Below are 25,123 nucleotides of genomic sequence, written 5' to 3' on the forward strand. Positions count from 1 at the left end.
CCCCGGGATCATGACCTGAGCTGAAGGCAGTCGCGCAACCGACTGAGCCACCCAGGTGCCCCAAAAGAACAGAATCTTGATGAGTGCTCTGAATGTGTACTCCCTGGTGTATACAGAGCTTCTGCCCCATTATCTCACGTGAAAATCCACTGATAATCCCAGGATAGTGGTTTTGAGAAACGTCCAATCCCTGGTGGTCAAGAATGAGTCTTTTTGTTGCTTCCTGAGTATCATTTGGTTATCTATTTTGGGGGTTCTTTCTGGAACTCTCATCTTCTTCCTTGGGCTTCTAATCTCTGAAATTAAATGCCTTTGTTGGAAATTTTACCTAAAAGTGTAGTTAGGTTTTACTGAAGATTGTTACTGAATGTTGTAAAACTCCCGCTTGAAACATGAGTTATGTTCAGCCACATTTCAATTTGACAAAGTATTTATGTACAATATATAGAGAGTTGTGAAATCTCACTTTTAATTTATATTTATTACAAATGAGATGGAACATATTTTTGTTCAGCAGTCTGTTTTCTTTTAAGAAAATGCTTGTTCTTTTCCTCATTTTTTTTCCCCTGTCCTCATTTTTCTAACAGCTACTCGTCTTTTTCTTACTGATTTCTAGGAACTTTAAAGCTCTCCTTGATAACAATCCTTTGCTTATCTGGGGAGCAGATTATCTTCTCCCAGTCTGTGACTTTATTTTTCACTTTCTTTCTAATATAAGTATATTCTTACAGTTTTATTTTAATTTCAGTTAACATACAGTGTTATTAGTTTGGGGTGAACAATATAGTTCGGGTTTTTTTCAGGTTTCCTTCTGACATAGATTTTTACGCAGAAGGTTTTTTTGTTTGTTCATTTTTATTTCTTAGTTCTCAACTGCAATCCAGCTAGACTTGGAGGGGAACAAGGAAAATCTGGAACCCGTGGAGTCGCAGCGAGAGCACAGAGATTGTAGGATATTTGGAGCAGCTGGGGGTGAAGGGGTGCCCTCCTGAGCTATAGAAGGAATGGTCTGGTAGTTAAACGCAAGTCAAATTTAGGAGATTTGTGCACAGTCGGCCATGGTGAGCTTCTTGCTGGTCTTGCCATTCCCGGACCCAGAGTGTTTCATGGTGTCCACAATGTTCCTGCCCTCGTGCACCTTGCCAAAGACCGCGTGCCCGCCCTCCCACCACTGCGGCTTTGGCAGTGCAGGTGAAAAACCGGGAACCATTTGTGTTGGGTCCAGCATTTGCTGTGGACAAGATGCCAGAACCTGTGTGCCCCAGAAAGAAATTCTTACCAAATTTCTCCTCCTAGATGGACTGGCCGCCAGTGTCACGATGACCTGTGACGTCACCACCCTGGCACAGAAATTAGGGAATAATCCTGTGAAAGCAGGAAACTTTATAAGCAAATCCTTTCTCCCTAGTGCTCAGAGCACAGACGTTCTCTGCTGTCACTGGAACTTGGTCCGCCGACAGCTCATAGGAGACACAGCCCGAGGGCTTGTGGTCCCCGGCAATCTGGAGGAACACAGACAGGTTGACCGATGGCTTGGTGGCGTGGGATGCTCCAGGGCGGCGTCTGCAAGCCCCAGGCAGAAGTTTTAAATGTCAGCTTACCCAGTTTGTCAGTCTTTTCTGTTGTAATTTGTGCTTTTTGCCTCTTGTCTAAAAACAAATATTCTTTCCAACCCTGGAAATACAAAGATACAGTCGTTGCTTATTGTTTGCGGGCTCTGTATTTGCAAATTCCCCTAAACACTGAAGTGTGTGACCCCAAATCCATATTTATGGGTGGCCGGGTGCAAGTAGTGAAACTTGGAGTCAAACGTGTACCAGTTGAGGGCAAACAAGGCGATGCTCTGCCTTCTGGTTTGGTTCTCCTACTGTGAATGAGTGTCCTTCACCTGGGCTTAATTTAGGGCCCCATTTGCTTTGTGTTGGTGATTTCAGTGTTTAAGATGATCCTCAAACATAGTGCTGAACGGTTTTCTAGTGTTGTTCCTAAGAGCAAGAAGACCCTGGGGTGGGGGGGGGGTGGCGTGGGGGGGGGGGGTTGAGATGGAGACGGGAGGCAGGGAAGTGGTTGGGAGAAAACAGGTGTATTAAATAAGCTTCCGGGGCTGGGGGCTGAATGCTGCTGAGCCCAGTTAATGAGTCAACTGTACCTATGAAGTGAGGTGTCCTTGAACAGAAACACACATAGAGGAGGTCTGTCATGGGTCACTTGACAAAAATCTTGTGACCAGAGGCTCTCAGGGACCAAACCTTGTATTCCCTGGGAGCAGAGCTTCGGTATTCACAAAACTGTACATTTTAGGATTTCTGTGAAATCTCCTGTTGGATTTTGCTGGGAACTGCCTTAAATTTATAGATTAACCTGGAGAGAATTGACATTTTCACTGTATCGAGTCTCCCTATCCATAAACATGGTGTATTTTTCCCAATTAGTTTAGTCTTCTCTAATGTCTTAATAGTTTTTCATTATCATTACAATCTGTTCAAAAAGATTTATTCTATGATACCTGATGGGTTTTCTCCTATTTTACTTGGTTCAACTCTTCTGGCTCTCTTGTTTGTAGGGTTTAGTTCTTTTAGGATTTGTTTTCTTCCTTTCTACTCTTCATTTTATATGTATGTATTTGATAATCTCTGGCTGTGTCTGTGTTGAGCGTTCCTGGGGGTATAATTCTATATGCAGACTCTCGATCAGGTTGGATGGGTCCCGCGTGGGCTCTGTCATTTTTTATTGTGAATCCCTCCCTAGCAGGGCTTTTGGGGTTTTTTTCCCTGGGTAAAATCCCATAGTATCTGGTTGTGGGCGCAACTCTCGAGAGAAGTTTTTTGTTTGCTTCTGCCTTGGGCCATGATAGTATCCCTGCTTGAGGAATAATTCTGTTACTTTTGAGTCTGGCATTTCTGAACTATGTGGGTAGAGTAAAAGCAGCGCGAATTGTGGTCCTGCGGTTTTGAATTCTCAGAAAGCTTTTCTTTTTTTCCCACCCAAAGCCCTGTGTCCTGTGGTCTCTCTTGTTTTTAAATCTTTTCATAAATCAAAGAGCCCTTTGAGGGTCTTGGCTTTATGCGAAGTACTCAGTTCCAATTCCCTACCTCCCAAAGCTTCATTTATTACCCCTGTGTGGGAATTAACACCAAACCCCTGGGTTCTGGAGACAAATACCCATTAGTGCAAGCATTCGCCCCTGTGCTGTCCCACTTCCCTCTTTGTTTCTGGCACCCGGGGATTTGCTTTTATTATTCGTGAGCTTAACTGCACACTTAAAATAATTATGTTACATTTTACCCAGTACTTCTAGGTGATTATGGTAAGAGGATTTTCAAGTTGTCTGAGTCCACCATATTGCTAAAAGCCAATAAATAGATTTTTTTTTAAAATCTATTGCTCTTTGTTAATAATTTTGAGCCTTCGTATTTTTACTTAGACAATGATTGATGTTCACAATATGCCACGATGCTGGAATTACACAATATTATCACTTAGTGAGTCTCTGGTAAACTTCAGTAGAACTTCTCTCTCAATAATTCTCTTCTTTATTTTTTTAAAAAAGATTTATTTATTTGACAGAGATCACAAGCAGGCAGAGAGGCAGGCAGAGAGAGAGAGGGGGAAGCAGGCTCCCCGCTGAGCAGAGAGCCTGACTCGGGGCTCCATCCCAGGACCCTGGGATCATGACCTGAGCCGAAGGCAGAGGCCTTAACCCACTGAGCCACCCAGGTGCCCCAATAATTTTCCTCTTTAATGTTTTTAATTTTTTTTACACAAATGGGATATTATCTTTTTTATATACTTTTTTAAAGAAACAAGGGCCCCTTTTTTTTTCCTTTATAACATAATCATGGCCTTCATCACCCTTTCTCCCTCACCTAGGGAAGCCACACGAACCCACGATATGGCCTTCCGTGTTTTTATCCGTCCCACATGAACCTATGCAGACTTCGATCTGTCCTTGTACAAGCATGTGTTTACATACGCAGTAATCCTTAAGGCAGTTTTATTATTGCATACTGTATAAAAACGACATTCTAGTCTACATATTTCTCTGCATTCCTCTTCCCTCAACCAATAAGACCTAATTGAAATCCCTACAAGTTATAATGCCTCTAATTCTTTTTCAAACGCACACATCATGAGTGTACTGCTTGGTGAATTTCCACAAGGAGCACACCCATGTAAGCATCCAGATCAAGATCAGAACCTGGGGCGCCTGGGTGGCTCAGTGGGTTAAGCCTCTGCCTTCGCCTCAGGTCATGATCTCAGGGTCCTGGGATCCAGCCCCGCATCCGGCTCTCTGCTCGGCGGGGAGCCTGCTTCCCCCCCACCTTCTCTCTCTGCCTGCCTCTGCCTACTTGTGATCTCTGTCTGTCAAATAAATAAAATCTTAAAAAAAAAAAAAAGAGACAGAACCTGCAGTGTCCCAGAGTTCGCCTCACGCCTCCTGCCGTGTTTCTCCCCCTTCCCCCATCCAAGTGTAACAATCACTGTGATTTGTAGCCGCGTCGGTTATTTTTTGGTCTGCTTTGTGTCCATGGAGTCATTCAGTACCTCCTTTTTTGTGCGACCTTGTATTTATGACATTCACAAGGTGGTGGTATGTAGTTGTCGTCTGTTCATTCTGGTTATTCTCCAACCCCCTGTTGTGTGAATATACCAGAACTTATTTATCCACTCTGCTACTGACAGACTTTGGGGTAATTACGGACCCTGTTACCATGAACCCTTTGGTTCACTGATTTTTCTTTTTAATGGCCGTATAATAATTCCGTGCTATGGAGGACCATCCTTGATTCAGCCAGTCTGCTTTTTTTTTTTTTTTTTTTTTTAGATTTTATTTATTTATTTATTTGACAGGGAAAGATCACAAGTAGGCAGAGAGGCAGGCAGAGAGAGAGAGGGGAAGCAGGCTCCACGCTGAGCAGAGAGCCCGATGTGGGGCTCGATCCCAGGACTCTGAGATCATGACACGAGCCGAAGGCAGCGGCTTGAACCCACTGAGCCACCCAGGTGCCCCTGCCAGCCTGCTTTTAATAGGAATTGATTTTTGTTTCTAGCTCAATACCCCTAAGGCAAGGCTGCAATAAATATTGAATGTATGTCCCTACAGAGGGGGCCTAATCGATCCCTACTAATGGGACGGACTGCCAGAAATTGAATCTCTGGTTAGTATATTAACTGTCTTTTTAAAATTAAGAACTGAGCTGTTGAGGAACCTGGGTGGTTCAGTGGGTTAAAGCCTCTGCCTTCGGCTCAGGTCATGATCCCAGAGTCCTGGCATCGAACCCCGCATCAGGCTCTCTGCTCCGTGGGGAGCCTGCTTCCCCCTCTCTCTTTGCCTGCCTCTCTGTGTACTTGTGATCTCTCTCTCTCTGTCAAATAAACAAATAAAATCTTAAAAAAAAAAAAAAGGCTGAGCTGTTGTATTGTCTTCCTAAAACTCTGTGGCAATGCCATTTCCATGTGTAATGTATGAAAACTCCCTTCTCCCTCATCTCTACTAGCATTAGGGGTTACAGTTCTGTTTTGTGACTCTGATGGGTATAAAATGATCTCATAAGTTTTTTTTTAATTAGCATATAATGTATTGTTTCAGAGGTACAGGTCTGTGATTCATCCGTCTTACACAGTTCACAGCACTCACCACAGAGTTCTTTAATTGATATTCTCTGCTAGAGATTTTGAGCATCTTTTCATCTGTCTGGACATGCTGTTCTGTGGCTTCTATATTTGGGATTTTTTTTTTTTTTGCTCATTTTTTTCTTTTGAGCACTTCAACTTATCAGATGGTAAGATATTTTCGTATAATACAGAAATTAACCCTTTGTCATTTGTGTTGGAAATTTTTGTCCACATCTCTTGCTGTTGACTTTGTCATGTTCCCTTCTCTTACAAAAGTTCTTATATTTTATGTAGTAAATATAACCTTATTTGCTTTTTTACTTTTGTAATATGTATTTATTTTTAATTTTTAAATTTTTTTAGTATAGGTGACACCATGTTACATTACTTTTGGTTGTACAATGTAGTGATTCAACAAAGTATAGCCATTGTCTGCCCTGATACATCCTTATAACAATAGCATTGAGTGTGTGCCTTACACTGGGTCTTTAATTCCCCAAACTTACATAACTGGAAGCCTGTGTTTCCCACTCCCCTTCACCCATTTTGCTCAACATGGTCCCACCTCCCCTATGGCAACAATTAGCTTGTTCTCTGTTTGATTCTGTTTTTTGTTTATTCATTTGTCCTTTTGTTAGGATTCCACTTGTAAGTGAAGTCATATGATATTTGTCTTAGTCTGACTTCTTTTTCTTAACAAAGTCCACCCATGTTGTCTCGAATGGCACAATCTCGTCCTCTATGATGGCTACATAATATGCCATTAGAGGTATGTGTACACACTCCCCCCCACACACCTTCCTTACCCATCTGTCAGTGGACACTTAGGTTGCTTCCGCATCATGCTGCGGTAAACACAGGGGGGGCATGTGTCTTTTTGAAGTAGTGTTTTTGTTTTCTCTGGGTAAATACCCAGTAGTAGAATTTTGGGAACATAATGGTAGTTCCATTTTTAATTGTTCAAGGAAACCCCATAGTGCTCCCCACAGCGGCTACACCAGTCTGCCTTCCCACCAACAGTGCATGAGAGTTCCTTTTTCTCCACATCCTCACCAACACTTGTTCCTTGTGTTTTTGAGTCTAGCTATTCCGAAAGGTGTGTGGTGATCTCTCTTTGAGGTTTTGATATATATATTCCCTGACGATGAGTGATGTCGAGCATCTTTTCGTGGGTCTGTTGGCCATTCGTATGTCTTCTTTAAAGTCTATTCAGGTCCTCTGCCCGGTTTTAAATTGGATTTTTTTTTTTTATATTGAGTTGTACAAGGTCCTTATATTTCTTGGATGTTAACTTTGTATCAGAGATGTCATTTGCAAATATAGTCTCTTTTTGTTTTGTTGACGGTTTCCTTCACTGTGTAAAGGTTTTTATTTTGATGTAGTCCCGGTAGTTTATTCTTGCTTTTGTTTTCCTTGCCTCGGGAGGCACGTCCAGAAAAATCTTACTGTGGCCAATGTCCGAGAAATTACTGTCTGTGTTCTCCTATGGTTTCAGGTCTTACATTCAGGTCTTTAATCCGTTTTGAGTCTATGTTTATGTGTGGTGTTAAAAAGTGGTCCAGTTTGGGGGCACCTGGGTGGCTCAGTCGGTTAAGCATCTGCATTTGACCCAGGTCATGATCCCAGGGTTATGGGGTCGATCCCTGTATCAGGCTTCCTGCTCAGCATGGGGAGTCTGCTGCTGCTTCTCCCTCAGACTCTCTTCTCCCCTGCTCCCATTTTCACTCTTGCACTCTGTCTCAAATGAGTAAATAAAAAATCTTTAAGAAAAAAAAAAACGGTCCAGTTTGATTCTTCTACATGTAGCTGTCCAGTTTTCCCAACACCATTTGTTGAAGAGATGGTCTTTCCCCCATTGTATATTCCTGTTTCCTTTGTCATAGATTAGACAAATGAGTGAACATATAACTGTGAGTTTATTTCTGGGCTCTCTATTCTATTCCATTGATCTCCATGTCTTGTTTTGTGCTGGTATCATGTCCTTTTGCTTACTAAGCTTTGTACTATATCTTGAAACCTGAAATTGTGATACCTCCAGCTTTCTTCTTTCTCAAGATTGCTTTGGCTACTTAGGGTCTTCCACTTCCATGCAAATTTTAGTATTATTTGTTCTAGTTTTGTGAAAAATACTGTTGGCATTTTGATCGAGATTGCATTGACCCTGTAGATGTGGTGATATGGATATTTTAACAATATTAATTCTTCCAATCCACAAGCATGGAATATCTTTCCATTTGTTTCATCTTGAATTTAATTCATTTGTGTTTTATAGTTTTTGGAGTACAGGTCTTTCACCTCTTTGGTTATATTTATTCCTAGGCAGCTGTAAATTTCTCAATTTCTTTCTGCTACTTCATTATTGATGTATAGAAATGCTACCAATTTGGGGGTATTAATTTGTATCCTGTAACTTCACTGAATTAGTTTATTCTAGTAGTTTTTTGTTGATACATAGGATTGACTATGTATAGTATCATGTCATCTGCAAATAATGACATTTTAACTTCTTACCAATATGGATTCCTTTTGTTTTCTTATCTGACTGCTGTGGCTAGGACTTCTAGTACTATGTTGGATAAAAGTGGTGAAAGTAGACATCCTTGTCTCATTACTGATCTTTGAGGAAAAACTACCAGTGTTTTACAGTTGAGTATGCTGTTAACTGTGGGTTTTTCAAATATGGCCTTTATTAATGTTGAGGTATATACCCTCTAACAATACTGTGTTGAGAGGTTTTTAAAATCATGAACATTGAATTTTGTCAAATGCTTTTCCTGCACCTATTGAGATGATCATATGACTTTTACCCTTCACTCGGTTGCTGTGGTATGTCACATTGATTTGCAGATACCGAACCATCCTTGCATCCCTGGAATAAATTACAGTTGTGGTGAATTATCTTTAGTGTATTGTTTTATGTGTTTTGCTAATATTCTGTTGAGGATTTTTGCATCTGTGTTCATCAGAGATATTGGCCCGTAGTTTTCTTTTCCTCTCCCCTTTCCTCCCCTCCCCCTGTCTGTCTGTCTGTCTGTCTTGTGGTCTTTGTCTGGTTTTGGTATCAGGGTATGCTGTCCTTGTAGAATGGATTTGGAAGCTTTCCTTCCTCTTCTATTTTTTTTCTTTTTTGTGATATAATAGCTTTATATTAGTTTCATGTGTACAATATAATAATTCAGCAATTCTATACATTACTCAGTGCTCATCTAAATAAATGTACTCTTAATCCCCTTCACCTATTTTATTGTTTTCCCCACCCATCTTCTCTATGATAACCTCCTCTTCTATTTTCTGCCATAATTTGAGGAGAATAAGTATTAACTCTTCTTTAAATGTTTGGTCAAGATCACTTGTAAATCCATCTGGTCCTGGATTTTTAATTTTTGGTAGTTTTTTGATTACTGACTCATTTTTGTTACTTATAATCTGTTTAGATTTTCTGTTTCCTCCTGGTGCAGTTTTAGAAGATTGTATGTGTCTAGGAATTTATCCATGTCTTTTAGATTAATTAATTCATTCATTAGTTTTCATATTATTCTAATTCTTAGTATTTTTGTAGTGTCAGTTTCTTTTCTCTTAGTTCAGATTTTCTTTATTTGGGTCCTTGCTTTCTTGATGAATGTGAGTAAGGCTTTATCAATTTTGTTTATCTTTTCGAAAAACCAGTTTTTGCCTTCATTGATTTTTTTTCTATTTTTTTTTTTAATCTGTCATTTACTTCCACTCTGATCAGTATAATTTCCTTTCTTCTACTCACCTTGGGCTTTGTTATTCTTTTTCCAGTTCCTTTAGGAATAAGATTAGATTATTTACAGGGGTTTTTTTTTTTAATTATTATTATTATTTCTTTAAGAGAGAACAGACAGTGGGGAGGGACAGGGCAGAGAGAGGGAGAGAGAGAATCTTAAGCAGGCTCCATACCCAGTGCAGAGCCCCGTGCAGGGCTCAATCTCACTCTGAGATCATGGCCTGGGCCAAAATCAAGAACCAGACACTTAACTGACTGAGCCATCCAGGTGCCCCTGTAATACCCTTTTTGTCTCTTGTTACAGTGTTTGTTTTAAGGTCTATTTTGTCTGATATAAAGCTATACCCCAGATTATATTTTCACTTGCATTTGCATGGTAACTGTTTTTCCCTGACTTCTTTTTCATTCCATATGTGTCTTTAGGACTGAGGTGAGTTTCTTATAAGCAGCATATAGATAGGTTTTGTTTTGGTTTGGTTTTTATAAGCCATTCCAGCACCCCATGTCTTTTGATTGGAACATTTAGGCCACATACATTTAAAGTAATTACTCGTAGGTATGTACTTATTGCCTTTTGTTATTTGTTTTCTGGTTGCTTTTGTATTTCTTCTCTGTTCTTTTGCTCTCTTTTTGTGATTGATGAGTTTCTATAGTGTTTGACTTTCTTTCTGGTTGTGTGTGTGTGTGTGTGCGCGCGTGCATGTGTGGTTCCTATAAAATGTCCTAGGTAAATGATCTATATTAATTTATTGTCATTTAATTTCAAATACATTCTAATAAAAAGAAAGGAAAAAAACTTTTCCTCTTTTCTTGTTTACTCCCTACTCTGTGTTTTGTGTATATGTTGTCGTATTTTACATCTTTTAATTCATAATATTCTTATGTCTAATTATACACATTTCTTTTTCACATAACGTCCCTTTGACATTTTTTGTAAGGCTGGTTTAGTAATGATTAACTCCTTTATCTTTTGTTTTTCTGGGGGAATTCTATCTCTTCAAATCTTTGCCAGGTAAAGTATTCTTAGTTGCAGGTGTTTTTCTTTTTAGCACTTTGAATATATCATGCCATTTTCTTCTGGCTTGCCAAGTTTCTGCTGATAAATCAGCTGATAGATTTATGGGGTTTTCACTTGAAGATAACTTTTTCTCTCTTGCTGCTTTCAAAATTCTCTATCTTTAAACTTTGACATTTTAATTATGTGTAGTGATGTGGGCCTTGTGTTTTTCTTGTTTGGAACTCTGGTGCTTCTTGGACTTGGGTGTCTATTTCCTTTTCAGGTTAGAGAAATTTCTGGCTATTATTTCTTCAAATAAGTTTCCTACCTCTTTGTCCCTCTTCTTCTTCTGGGACCCCTATAATGCAAATGTTTTGCTTGATGTCCAAGAAATCCCTTAAACTATCCTTATTTAAAAAAATTTTTTTCCCTTTTTGCTGCTCAGCTTGGGTGCTTTCCATTACCCTATCTTCCAGGTCACTGATATGTTCTTCTGCATCTGCTAATGTACTCTTGATTCTCTCTAGTGTTTTTTAATTTTATTTCAGTTATTGTATTCTTCAACTCTGTTTTTTTTTTTTTTTAAATGTATCTTCTGTGTCTTTATTGGAGGTCTCACTGAATTCTTCCACTCATCTCTCTGGCCCAGTGACTATGTTTATGTTCATTTAAATTCTTTATCATACATGTTGCTTATCTCTGTTTTGTTTAGTTGTTTTTCTGTGTTTTTTTTCTTTTTTTTTTTTTAAGATTTTATTTATTTATTTGACAGAGAGAGGGTGAGAGAGCACAAGCAGGAGGAGTGACAAGCAGAGGGAGAGGGAGAAGCAGGCTTCCCACTGAGCAGGGAGCCTGATGTGGGTCTTGGTCCCAGGACCCCAGGATCATGACCTGAACCAAAGGCAGATGCTTAACTTACTGAGCCACCCAGGTGCCCCTCTTGTTCTTTATTTTGGAGCATATTTCTCTGTCTCCTTATTTTGCTTGACTTCCTCTGTTTGTTTTTGTGGATTAGACAGAATGGCTACTTCTCCTAAAGTTGATGGAATGGTCTTGTGTTTGGTCATTCCCTGTATCGACTGTGTGTGCTTGGTGAATTTTGCCGGCTGATTGGAACTGTGGCTGCCATGGAATAGGGGTCCTGGGGCTTTCTGTGGAGCAGGTGCCCTGTCAGGACAGCTGCCACTGAAGCAGATGCAGGCCAGTGTGTCCCAGGGATCTGCATGCTGAGGTGAGCCCAGCAGGATACTTGCAGCTGAAGTGGGTGCTAGCCAGAGGCTTCCACGGTCCTCTGCGCAGGGGGTACCTTGGCAAGGTGGGGAGAGCTGATGTGGCGTGGGGGCTGGGAGGTCCCTGAGCTCTCTGTGCAGAGGGTGCCCTAGTAGGGTAGCTGAAACGAAAGTGCATGCAGGCTGGGGGGGCCTGGGGCTCTCCAAATAGAGGGGTACCTTGGCTAGATAGCTGAAGCAGAAGTGAATATAAACCATGGTGTTCCTGGACTCTGTGCAGAGGTTGCTCTGAATGAAGGGGTGGCTGGAATTGAGGTAAGGTACAGGCCAGAAGGTCCCAGGGTGCTTTGCATAGAGGGCACCCTAGCAGGACAGCTGAAGGTAAAATGGGCATGGACTGATGTGGTCCCTGGGCTCTCCTCGCAAACTGCCCCAGCAGGACAGCTGAAGCTCAACCGCGTGCGAACCAGGGTCTCCCAAGCTGCTTTGGCAGGAGATGCCCTTGCTAGGCAGCTGGAGACAAGGCCAGTGCAGGCGGGAGGGTTCCAGGGCATTCTACACAGGGCGTGCCCTGGTGAGGTGGCTGAAACTGATGCAGGCACAGGCCAGGGGTTTCCAGGGCACTCCCTGCAGGGGGCATCCTGGCAGGGCAGCTGGATCCGGAGCAGATGTCAGTTGAGATGTTCTGGAGCAGTTGACACCCTAGCAAGCCAGACACCCTAGCAAGCCATCTAAAGCCAAAGGGGCGTGGGCCTAGCGTATTCTGGGGTGCTTTGCAGCTGTGTCACCTCAGTGTGTAGGCCGGGCCTGTAGTGAGTTCTCCCCAGCCGTATCCTAGTGTGTACTGCCCTGTGGTCACCTTGGTGGGAGACCTGCAGCTGGTGTGGGCCAGAGGCCCAGGTTTGCTGAGCAGGCAGGCTGGTTAGGGCGCCTAGATTGTGCACTGGTCTGTGCTCTCAAGGTAGAAGAGGAGTACAAACTATGTCTGCCAGCCCCTCCCACCTGGAATGTTCCAGCAGAGCTCCCCTGTGGTTGAGTGAGGTTCTAGAGCTGACTCTTTCATATGCTCATTGTTCTTTTAAACTGTGGCTTTTTAGAAAAATAATAATAATATAAAAAAGAGAGAAAAGGATGAAAACCAGAGAAAAAACAAAACAAGGCAAAAAGACCCCATGGCTTATTTTCTATACCCCAGGGCAGTTGGGGCTGGTGTGGGCTTACAGACCCTGCATATTTGTGTTTGCAACTTCTGGACTTGAAGAAAGTCTTCTCTTTCCCTCTAGTTGATGTACTTACTCTCTTGGATTTTCTTTCTTTCTTTTCTTTTTTTCAAAGATTGTTTTATTTTAGAGCAAGCGGGGAGGGGCACAGGGAAAGGGAGAGAGAGCATCTCAGACTCCCCGCTGAGCACAGAACCTGACATGGGGCTCTATCCCAGGACCCCGAGGTCATGACCGCACACAAAATCAAGAGTCAGATGCTTAACCAACTGAGCCACCCTGGTGCCCCTACTCTCTTGGATTTTCTTGCAAGATTTTAATTTTTCCATTAAGCCTTTATGTCTAGGAGTTGATTTTATGTACTCTACTATATGGTTTATTTGTACATTCCTCCATATGGATACTGTGTCACTCTGGTCTCCTTTATTGAACAGTCCATGCTTTGACACGAAATTGAACCAACACACTGGTCATAAACTAATTTCTCAAATATACCAATATTCTAGATTTTCTAGATAGGTTCATTAATTTTTGCTTCTTTTCATACTGATGTTAATTTGATTTTTGTGGCTTTATAGAATCCCCCGACACATGGTAAGCCTCCTCCACTGTCCTTTTCATCCTTTTCTTAGCTATTTTCAGACATTTATTTCTCTGTGAACTTTAAGATAACCTTATATAATTCCAAGAAAAGTCCTGTTAAGGTTCTAATTGAAATTGAATGAAATTTATATATTACATTTGGAAAATTTAACATTTTTAATTATAGTAAGTATTCCTATCTAAAAACAATTATAACCTTCCATTTGTTCATAAATTGTTTTCTGTCTTTTAATAGCATATTATAGGTTTTCTTTGATGGGTCTTATGTCTCTAATATTAAATTTATTCCTGAATATTTTATAGTTTTTTGCCACAATTATAAAAGAAAAACTTATCCCCATTTTCATTTCTAGGTACTTACTGTTAGAGTAAAAAAAAAAAGTTGTAATATATCTACATATATACCTCCTTATCAAATATTGTTAGTAAGAATAAAAGGTTTTGTTTTTTTTTTTTAAACATGGTCTCTTGGGTTTTTGAGGTAGACTATTGTAGCACCAATAAACAGAGCTAATGGGCGCCTGGGTGGCTCAGTGGATTAAGCCGCTGCCTTCGGCTCAGGTCATGATCTCAGGGTCCTGGGATCGAGTCCCGCATCGGGCTCTCTGCTCAGCAGAGGGGGCCTGCTTCCCTTCCCCTCTCTCTGCCTGCCTCTCTGCCTACTTGTGATCTCTCTCTGTCAAATAAATAAATAAAATCTTTAAAAAAAAAATAAAAAAATAAACAGAGCTAATTTAACTTTTCTTTTAGGGTTACTAGACATAGCAAAAAAAATATGCAGAATTCCCAGTTAAATATGAATTTCAGAAAATAATTTTTTTAGACTGAGTATGTCCCATGCAATACTCGGGACATACTTATCCCCCCAAATTATTCATGGTTCATTAGAAACTCTGCATTTTATCTGGAAACTCCACTTCTTTCCCAGTGATCGCACGTGCTATTTTATTTTCTTCACATGTTTTGTTTGCCGAAGCCTCGAAGACTGGTTCTCACTCCAGGCTGTGTATGAACATCAGCCAGGAAGCTTTTTAAAAAATTCTAGTTCAGGCCCCTAGGCTCAGAGATTGAATCCATATATATTGTGAAAAGCTTCCCAGAGGATTCTGATAGGCATCTGGGGTTGAGAACTTCTGCCCCCAAACAGTATTAAATGATCATCTTGTTCGAATGCATTCCTGTCTCTTCCCTGATTTTAATTAAACATTTTTAGTGTTTTTACATTTAAAATACTTGTTGTTAGTTGTTAATAAATGTTCTTAATTTTGTTTACATAGCGTAAGGGCCTATTCAGTCAGAGCGGCACCACCCCGGTTGAACTGCCATTTTGCTGTACAGCTTAAATTGACCTTGCCCCCCGCCCCCAGGGGAACTTACTTAAAAGCAAGTCTGGGAAACCAGTCCCAGGTAACAAAGTCCAAGTCCAAGGGTGGGTCAGGCCAGGTGGAGGTATTCAATCAGTGGGGGCACATACTGTCTCCTAGCTACTAAGGAGTATGGGCCCTGCCCTTTGGGAGCCTTTTGGTGCCAATCCTAACCAAGGTGTGATAGGCTGGTTCAAATGTCTACTAGGGTAAATTGTAATTCAGTTGGTCACCTAGCATCACTGTGGAGTTTCCTGTGTGTGGCCAGGCCCAACCACATGGGCTTTGCTCTATAAAAGTTAGTCTGGAAAGCAGGGAGGGGTCGTCCTCTCTGGAGGGGCAGCCCCGGCCAGTCTTTTTGATGGTTGGTCTGATTCCTGATGCTTGGCGCGAAATAAAGCTTTGCTTGACCTTCGCTTTGTATCAGTCTCGGTCCTTTAATCACGGACCCATTATTGGGGTACCCAATTTTGGAGGACCCAACAATAGTTTTCCTCTATTCCTATTTTACTGGCAGTTTTTATTAGGAATGGTTGCTTTTAGCGTCTCCTGGCATTAATTAGGCTGCCTGTATGGTTTTCTGTGTTGGTTTATTGATAGAATCATATTGCTAATTTTCTTCATATTGAAACACTTTCTACATCTTTTATTTCATGCCAGAGTCTATTTGCTAATGTGATTTAGAATTTCCATCTGTATTTGTGAATGATGTTGAGGTTGAGGACACCTTCCTGTTGTTAGGATGAGCTTTGTCTGATCTTGGTATTGAAGTTACGCTTCAATATATATATAATATGCTTCGTCAAGCGAACTGGGGCAACATGGATCCGTTTTCCCGACTGCCCGGAAGCGTGAAGTCCATGAATCAGCAGCATCCTCTTCACCTGGGAACTGGTCAAAAAGGCAGACTCTTGGGGCGCCTGGGTGGCTCAGTGGGTTAAGCCTCTGCCTTCAGCTCAGGTCATGATCCCAGGGTCCTGGGATGGAGCCCTGCATTGGTCTCTCTGGTCGACAGGGAGCCTGCTTCCCCACCACCCCCCCCCCCCCCCCCCGTCCCCGCTTCCCTCTCTGCCTACTTGTGATCTCTGTCAAATAAATAAAATCTTAAAAAAAAAAAAAAAAAAAAGGCAGACTCTCAGGCCCCCTCCAGATCTCCTAAATCTCACTCTACATGTTGACAAGAGCCCTTATCATTTGTGTCCACATTCAGTTTGAGAAACGCAGACACAAAGAACCCCGCACTCGCTTGTGCACTGAAGGCTGGATAAAAGGCAGGGGTGGGCCTGTGCGGTGCCTTTTTCACGGTAGACCGCCACTCTCCTTTCCAATCTGGAATTGGTCTCGTTGAAGTTGTTGGTCTGTTTTGGTGGCCATAGTTACAAGGAAATTTGAACAACTTAAAGGAAATGATTTCCTTTAAGTTCAAATTTCCTTGTAACTGTACATGATTGTTCTAATTTCTAAGAAACCTGTGGGTACATCACCTTTCCTAGTCCTCCTCTTGTGAACTTGGGCCTGTTTTCTTTTCCCCTTGATCTGTCTCCAGGGGCTTGCAAGATTCTATTATTTGTCTTTTCTAAGTACCAGCTTTTATGTTTGTTTTTCCCTTGAGCTATTCGGGGTGGGGAAGGGATATTCGTTGTCTATTTCATTTCTTTCAGCTTTTATCTGTAAACATTCTCTCTTCTATGTTCCGGTTATTATTTTGCTGTTCTTTTTCAAATGGCTTAAGTTTGGTATAGGTCCAATACTGTTAAAAATAATGAAGACATTTAAACAGTTAATTTTCTTGTAAGACCTGCTTTCACTGTGTCTGTAAATTTTAAGCAGTAAAACTTTTCTCCTTTTCATTAGGTTATTGGCAGCAACTTCCTTTTGAATTTCCTCTTTAAGGGGTTTCTAGGAGGGTCTCTGTTTACACATTGAAAACATTCGATTTTTTTTTTTTAAGATTTTACTTATTTATTTGACAGACAGATCACAAATAGGCAGAGAGGCAGGCAGAGAGAGAGAGAGAGGAGGAAGCAGGCTCCCCGCCAAACAGAGATCCGGATGCGGGGCTCGATCCCAGGACCCTGAGATTGTGCCCTGAGCTGAAGGCAGAGGCTTAACCCACTGAGCCACCCAGGTGCCCCGGCTTTATTAAATGATTCATGAATCGGGCAGCATCCTGTCTAGCAAGTAGAGGGGAACTCAGAGGAGTGGTACATCGTGGAAGGATTTTATAGGAGGGGGTATAAGAAAGTCATAAGTGAAAGCAAAGGATTTTTCCAGGCCAGGTACTCTCCCTTAAGGGGAAGAGCAGAGGGTTCTTAACCCTCTTTTTCCTTTGGGGGTTGGAGAGGGCCCCATCAGATTCATTGGCTCCCATCAAACAGTTCTTGACTGACCAATTAAGTAAGACTGCAGTGCTTGGGGAGGTTGAAACTGCAATTAGATTACATCTCAAGCCCTGACTTTTGTGCTTGGCCCCAGTGGTACTACTTTGGGCCTGTGGTTTTCTTTTTAACAGATTTAATAAAAAAAAATTTTCGTGGTCATGTACCTGATCTGTTTCTGTAAATATTTCATGGACATGCAAAGTGTATATTTTCCATCTGAAGTCAGGCTTTCTATGTATTTGTTACCCCAAATTATTAGTTGTATCAGTCACTTCATCTGTGCTCTTAACCTGAGTTTTTGCTTATTAGATCTATCCAATTCTCTGGGGCACCTGGGTGGCTCAGTCAGTTAAGCATCCAACTCTTGATTTCAGCTCAGGACATGACCTTGGGGTCGTGAGATTGAGCCCCGCATTCAGCTCCGCCCCAGGCATGGAGTCTGGTTCGGATTCTCTCTCTTTCCCTCTCCTTCTGCCTCCAACCCAGCTCTCCTGCTGTCTCTCTAAAGATAAAATAAAAATGAAATAAGAGCTATCTAATCCTGGGGCGCCTGGGTGGCTCAGTAGGTTAAAGCCTCTGCCTTCAGCCCAGGTCATGATCCAAGGGTCCTGGGATCGAGCCCCGCATTGGGCTCTCTGCTCGGCAGGGAGCCTGCCTGCCCCCTCTCTCTCTGCCTGCCTCTATGCCTACTTGTGATCTCGCTCTGTCAAATAAATAAAATATTTTTTTTAAAAAATCTATCTAATCCTGAAAGAGGTGAATTAAAACATCCTTCCATCACTGCATTTTTAGTCTATTCTATTTGCATTTCTAAAGGGTTTTCCCCTTATAACCTTAGCATCTACGTTATTGAATGCACGTAAGTTCATGAATGTTGCATGCACCGACTGTATTTTTTTACCCTCTACGGCGTCCTTTTTTATCCTATTTGGTGTCTTGAGCATTGATTTTTCTCTTCACCTGTTTTACCCGGTTTCTTCTTGTTAACATTTCCCTTATATCTTTTTGGTATTTTATTTTCAGTCTTCCTTTGGCACTTACTTTGTGTTCTCCTTCCAAGCAGAATAAACCTAGATTTTTATTTTCAACTCTGACAGTCTTTGTTTTTTACTGGGTAAATTCACTTTAGCTAATTTTGGTGAATTAACTAACATGCTTGATTTTACTTTACTCAGCTTGCTCTGTTTATTAAGCTGCTGTTTGGGGGCTCCCCCCCCCCCCCCGTCTATTTTTTCTAGTTCGAGCTGCCATTCATTACATTTCCCTGGCACTAATAGAGACTATAGTAGTTTTAATGAAACTTTTAGGTGTGTAGTTTTGTGCATGTATGTGTGTGTTTTGTAAGTTTTTATATGAAAGTTGTAGCTGGGGGCGCCTGGGTGGCTCAGTGGGTTAAGCCTCTGCTTTCGGGTTCAGGTCATGATCTCAGGGTCCTGGGATCGAGCCCCACATCGGGCTCTCTGCTCAGCGGGGAGCCTGCTTTCCTCCCTCTCTCTCTGCCTGCCGCTCTGCCTGCTTGTGATCTCTGTCTGTCAAATAAATAAATAAAATCTTAAAAAAAAAAAAAAAAGTTGTAAGTGACAAAGAGGCAGAGATAAATTCATGGAACTGAAAGTCAAACCAATGGCCTTGTGACTCCAGGGATTCATAGCAAAGCCAAGCATTTCTAACTACACAAACCCTCATGCTCAGATCAGCTTAGGGTCCGAGTCTGTCATTTTCTCCTGGGGCATATCGGTGATGGTCTCGGTGAGCCTGAACTGAGCATGTCAGGTAGGAAGGGTAGGTCCTCAGTGTCCCGTGGCTTTGTGGGCCTGGTGTGGCCAGAACCACAGACCTGTTAGCTACGTTGTTCAGGAGGCCATGTGGGAGGGTCCTGGATTTCTGGCCCTTTCAGGAATGTGTCTTTAGTAGTGGAGAGTTTAACCTTTGAACTCTGAGCACCTCAGAGCAGGCGAAGATGTTTGGGCTGTGTCCAAAAGTTGAGGAAGGTGACATTCCAAAAGCCCCTATGGCTTTTGGGGCTGTCATCAAAGGACAAGGGCCCCCAGTCTTCAGAGTGGGCAGACCTGCCTGGAGCACAGGCGGGAGGCCCCAGTCCCAGCACCAGTATTAGGTCCCTTCCTGTCCTGCACTGCTGCCTCCTTGGGTCTTTGCCCAATCGTTATCCTAAGGGGGACTGCCATGGTGGCAGCAGAGCCCATGGCTCCCCTCCTGGGGTCTCTGGGCCTCCTGAGAGGGCAGTCATTGTAACACGAGTCCACGAGATGTCACTTTATAAAGCTCTCCAGGGGCTCTTCATGGAGCTTCAGTAAGATATCTCGGGCCAAGAAAAATGTCACATTTCCCGGCTTTTGGCAGGAATCCCAGCTCCTCAGTTAGGGAACACCATTTATCCTCACTGAACAGAAACTTCATTTGGCCATTATGTTGGTCTCCAATTAATAAATTACAGGAGAACAAATTAATTTACTTATCACTTGCAGCCTGCTAGATAAAAATCCTTCAAAGCCTGGGGAACATGGCGTGGTCATGAAAACACCCCTGTGGGAAGAGAGCTGGGGATTTCGGAGGCCACGTCCATGCTGGGTCTGAGTAGACTGAACAGCTCCGCGGGGATCCGCTGGAGAGGCGGAGCGGCCCCCTGCCCCGACCTCCCGGGACCCGTGTGAGGGTCTGCATGAGATGACGGTGTTGGCCCTCGCCAGGGTCTGAACGCGTGTGGAGGGTGGTGGTGTCGTGCTTGCGGGGACCCCGCGGACGGAGCCTTGGTGTGGCTCCGAGCGGCAGCCGGTCCCGCCTCACCGCCCCGCGCTGCCCCGTCTTCCACCGGGGAGAACCTGCTCCCGCCTCTGAAAAACGGCAGCGCAGCAGGGGGCCTCACGACAGCATGGGACAGAGCTCGGGAAGGGGTGTCAGAGGACAGTTCTGCTCCAGCTCTGTTGCTCATGGGAAGGAGCTGGGGCTTGGGTGTCCTCACCTGTGACAAAAGGGGGCTGGGACAGAAGACAAGAAGTACTTGGCAGTCCCCGTGGCCTGTGAATCCTGGCCGAGGCGGGCTGCAAAGCTGGTGTGGCTGTGTTCCCTCCTGCTGTCACCAGAGGCCTGCCGGTGGCACTGGCGGTGCTGAAAGCCCTCCCGGCTGGCAGCCTCCTGCTTGTTAACTCGCGAACCCTCGCAGCCACCCCAGGCGGTAAGCGCTGTTCCGGGCGCTCCTGTTTCGGGGACACAGGCCAGGTACCCGCAGCTGTGCCCCTGGGGTTGGGGGACAGGCCTGCTGCCAGCCCGCGGTCTGCGTGTGCTCACCCGGCTGTGCTGTCTGGGAACCATCATGGGAGCGAACTGAACCAAAAACAGCGCAAGGATCAGGAAACTCCATTTTAACCTGGAGTTTCCACCTCGACGCTCTCACCAAATTTTACTTTAAAAAAGTAAAAAATAAAAAATCCCCAAACCAACACCGGAGATGCTAGCAGTGGCTGGAAGGGCTGCGTTCGCCTGCCCCACATTTCCCTCCCCGGTGGCCAGGAGGTCATCCGGCCCTGGTGCTGGGGACGCACCCGCCTGGGTCCCCACGGGGCCGCACTCCTGCCCCCGCCGCCGCGGCCGCCCCGCCGGACCCCGGGCCCTGAGCCACGCGCCGCTGGAGGCTTCCTCCTGGGGAGGGCGAAGGAGGCAGGCGGCGGGGGCCTAGGATCTGGAACCGAAGCAGAAAGACCCCAGCGGAAGGCGATATAAATGGAAACTCTGAGGCTGTGTGATTCACTCCGCCGTCGTGACTCATGCTCTGCTAAGGTTTCCGCGAACAATATGTTCACAGTCTGATTTAATTATAGCCTCGGCTCCCCGCTGCCTCGCTGAGCTTCCGAGCGCGCCCCGTCCCTCGCTGCCTCGGCGACGCCGCACGAGCCGAGATGCCTCCGCCCACCCCGGGGGGCAGGGGGCGCTGGAGTCGGCCTGCGGCGGACCTGTGTCCTGTCGCACGTGCCGGACCGCTCTGGACGGGGCCCCCCGCGAGAGGGCGCCTTCCTCGACCCAGCGCGTGAAGCTTCGGGCTTGGTCTCCAGCCCACTGGGGTGTCTGCCTCCCGGGTTTCCCCTCCGCGCAGAGGCTGCTGCCGCCGCCGGCGTGTGGGTGCGAGGGAGGGACTGCGTGGGGGACAGGATTTCGTCAAAGCTCCCGGGCGGCGCGAGGACGGCGGGAAGCCCAAGGGCCGCTGCCAAGCGCAGGGACGGCGCCTGCCTTACCCCGCGCCCGCGTACTGGGCTGCACGCCCGCGCCGGGGTGTCGGCGTTGGAGGGGTTTGGTTCGCAGATGAAGACATGCGCCCGCAGTTCCAGTCCTGGTGTCCCCCACCCCCCTCCCCCAGCAGGGAAGTCCTACGGTGCATTTCTAGGGACAGGAGCGTTTGCCTGGGTACCTGGCACTGTGCGACCTGCGCACCGACCGGCCTCAGCTCGTGGAGGGGGGACAGGACAGAAGGCGGCCTGACACTGGCCGACTCCGGGGTTGCCAGATAAAACCCAGCGCGAGCAGTTAACTTCGAACCCGGTGTGGTGAATAATTGTTTAGTACCAGCATGTCCCAAATATGAACTGGGACATGCTGGTACTAAAAGTGTGTTTGTTGTTTATCTGAAACCCCAGTCTAACCGGGCATCCTGCATCCTTCATTTGCTAACTCCGGTAGCCCCGGGAGGCCTTTGGAGTTCCACAGCTTTTCCCCCTCTGCCACCCAGGGGCCGTGGTGGCTGAAACTCCGTGGACAGATGACTCAAGCATTTGGAGCCTCTGCTTCTGGTCCTGCACACGGTGGGCCTCCCACAGGAAGCCACTGTTGGCGGTCATGCACATCGCCTTCATGCCCACTGCTTCTGGAACTGCTGGACACTGACATCTCACAGCCATACCCTTTCCCCAAAGTTGCCCAAGGCTGAGGGGAGGCACCTGCCTCAGAGGTCACGACCCCAGACCCCCACACCACCTGTGACAGCCGGTGGCGGGCAGGCCAGGGTTGAGCACATGGTTCCAGCCCTTTCCCTTGCCCTCAGGACATGTGGTGTCTCACCACTGACACCAGGGCTCCCTGGGGGACAAGTAAAGTTAATCTCCACCTGGATACACAGCCTTTCTCAGCAAATCCCCGTTCTCTTATTCCACTTCTAACACTTGCTTCCCGGTCTCTCCCAAGAACAAGCCCTCAGTAGATTATTTGCCCAAAAGCCCTCCAGCGACGGCACCAGAATTACCGTTTGGCTCCCTGGATGGTGGTGGTCATGCAAGCCTGTGACCTCTCCGCATCCGAGCCCAGGCATGGCTCCTGCCCTGGCCCTAGGGGCACGGTGGGGGCGTGTGGTCCTTGGAGTGGGTGGCAGGGAAGGGGCTTGTCTCCTCAGCGAAGTGGGAAGTGGAGAGGCAGGCCGGGGCTCTGAGTCCTCCCTGCGGAGTGGGATGCGACACCTGGGGGCGGGCGGCTGGGGTCCAGCTGTCTTCTCTCCTGGAGCCAGGCCAAGGAGGCCACGAGCCCCACGGAGGCCTGGCCCCGGCGGGGCAGTGACTGGGCAAATTGTCAGGACCCCATTAAATTCAGAAAAGCCAGCTGAGCTGAGGGGCTCCGCCGGGTGCTGTGTGAACGCTTCCCTTGTCGCCTCATCTCCCGGTGGGCTTCCGCGGGGCACGTGGTCTGTAAGAAGAAGCGGGGGAAGGTTGAGGAGAAGGTAGAGTGTTTTAAAGAGCAAGGCCTGGCTTTCACTCTCGGTTCTGCTGCTTCTCGACAGGCTCTGGAATCTGGAGCTTCGGCGCTCTGCCAAGCCTCAGTTTCCTTCCTACGAGCTGGAGGCAGGAAGGCCTCTCCTCTGGGGCTGGCGGTGAAGAACAAATGAGCCGCCAGGACTGCTTATGTTCTTCGTCATGAAAGTCACTCTCAACATCCCGAGTTAAGAACATCTTCGCAGGGCATGTACAGAGAGGGCCATTTGGAAACAAAGGTTTTTTTGTTGTTTTTAAAGATTTTACTTACTTATTTGACAGACAGAGATCACAAGTAGACAGAGAGGCAGAGAGAGAGAGGGGCGGAAGCAGATTCCCTGCAGAGCAGAGAGCCCATTATGGGGCTTGATCCCAGGACCCTAGGATCATGACCCAAGCCAAAGGCAGAGGCTTTAAAAACTGAGCCACCCAGGTGCCCGAGAAACGAAGTTTTAATTTTGACTTTTGAAAGCTCTTTGCAGCTCATGCAATAGTTGCTGAGTTTTAACGGCCAAGGGAACAGGGGGTTGTCTAATTTCGGAAGACTTAGGGCAGATGGCAGACTTTAACTGGCCAGAGTTTGGGAGCTGGTGACCCTTGGGTCACTTTCTGAGGAAAGAGGATGCTCTGAGAGGGAGGAGTGGCTCAGGGCACAGAGGATGAGCCCCCAGGAGGTCCCTGGGGAGGAAGAGAAGGCAGTGGTCCTCGGGAGAACGGCCTCCGTGGCTGAGCCCTCTCCTGGTCACTCCCAGGGAGTTGGCACATATGCTGCTTTGCTTTGCCAGGGTCTGTGTGGGAGGAAACGGCCCGTGGGTCATCAGTGACCCGCCTGGAAAAGGGACAGTGCCTCTGGGCATGCTAAGGGGGCACTCCCAGTCCTGGAAGGGGGCCCCAGCTTGGCAGGGCTCTGGACATCCACGGCCCCGGCTTCCTGACCCAGCGCCTGCCCTTGGGCTGTCTGTGTATGCCCTGGGGTTTGACACTGTTGGCCCCGCCAGGGTCGATTACATTTAGCATCCCTCATTCCCTTGGCTCGCGCAGTCAAGACTCGCCGGCTGCCGTGTGCTCTGTCAGTCCGCGCTACGGCGGCCTTTCCGAGCAGCCTGGGCCATCTGCGATCCGAAAAGCAGGGTGGTGCGCTGCGCTGGCGGCGGTCTGTCGGCCGCTGGGTGAGCCGGACCCCGCAGGCCCCGGCTCCCCGTTTTACGACCTCCGTGATCTCGCCGAATGCTGACTTTGCACTGTGCGCGGGCAGATCCCGGAGGGGCAGGGCCGCGACGCTGGTGGGAGGTGTACCGGCATCTGCGGTCGGCCCCGGGCGCACAGCTCCTCTCCCCGCTAGCGGGGTCCCAGCAAGCTGGGGTGCTGGGAGGCTGAGTGGCCTTGACGTGGGTCCCAGTCCTGGTCAGCAGCCAGGGCCGCATTGGCCTTTGGGAGTGGAGAGGGTGCTTCTTGGGAGGGACCAGCGGCAAACAGAATTTCTCCCCACGAGCGTGCAGACGGTCCCCCTCCCAGGATGCTGTGGCCACGCTCGGTGGCTCCGAGGACACCTTGGGCTTCCCACATGGCTGCCATGGGCCTTAGGACCCCACAACCATGACCCCGCTTTACCTTCTCAGCAGCCCCTCCCCACCGTCCCGAAGACCAGAACCGCTAGCACTGGATGGCCCAGAATCCTGTCACATTCCGCATGCCCCCCGCGGCCACCCCTGCCGTCCGCCGGACCCGCGCTGTCCTTCCAGCTGCTCCCGCTAAACCCCTCGTGCCTCCCCGCACCCCCCGCTGCTCTCCCTGCCCACCTCGTCTGCCAGCAAATCCGCTTGGCTCTCTCTCTGACCTGCCTCCGGAACCCGACCCTTGTCACCGTGCCGCCGCCCCAGGCCAAGCTACCGCCCTCTCTGCCCATCTGTGACGGCATTCACCCCTGACCAGGTTTCCCTGCTTCTCTCGACACCCCGTCCCCACAACCTGGGCTGACCTTCTTTAAAACATAAGTTATATTCGGTCCTGCCTCTATGCGGGACTCCAGAACGGCTCCCAGTTTCAGAGACACAAAGGCCAGGTCCTTCCAGGGATGGCTGAGGCCCTGCGTGACCTGCCCCCGTGGGCCCTCTGGCCTCACGGCTACCTTCTCTCTCCCCCTTTCTCCCTCCCTCTCTCTGCTCGGTCACAACACAGCACCGGGGGCCACTCAGGTTGCAGGGCACGTGCCCCTGCC

The 25,123-nt window shown here is 46.5% G+C and overlaps 1 long non-coding RNA gene and 1 pseudogene across 1 annotated transcript; one reads left to right on the forward strand and one right to left on the reverse strand.

Moving 5' to 3' along the window:
* Positions 1-1,033: 1,033 nt before the first annotated feature.
* On the reverse strand, positions 1,034-6,460 carry LOC116583503 (annotated as a pseudogene).
* Positions 6,461-7,102: 642 nt separating this feature from the next.
* On the forward strand, positions 7,103-23,611 carry LOC116583386. The gene is made up of 3 exons (XR_004282705.1): positions 7,103-7,156; positions 12,404-12,406; positions 23,598-23,611. It is a non-coding gene; the product is annotated as an uncharacterized LOC116583386 (long non-coding RNA).
* The last annotated feature ends 1,512 nt before the right edge of the window (positions 23,612-25,123 follow it).

Source organism: Mustela erminea, chromosome X (genome assembly GCF_009829155.1).
Source record: "Mustela erminea isolate mMusErm1 chromosome X, mMusErm1.Pri, whole genome shotgun sequence".
Taxonomy (NCBI): Eukaryota; Metazoa; Chordata; class Mammalia; order Carnivora; family Mustelidae; genus Mustela; species Mustela erminea.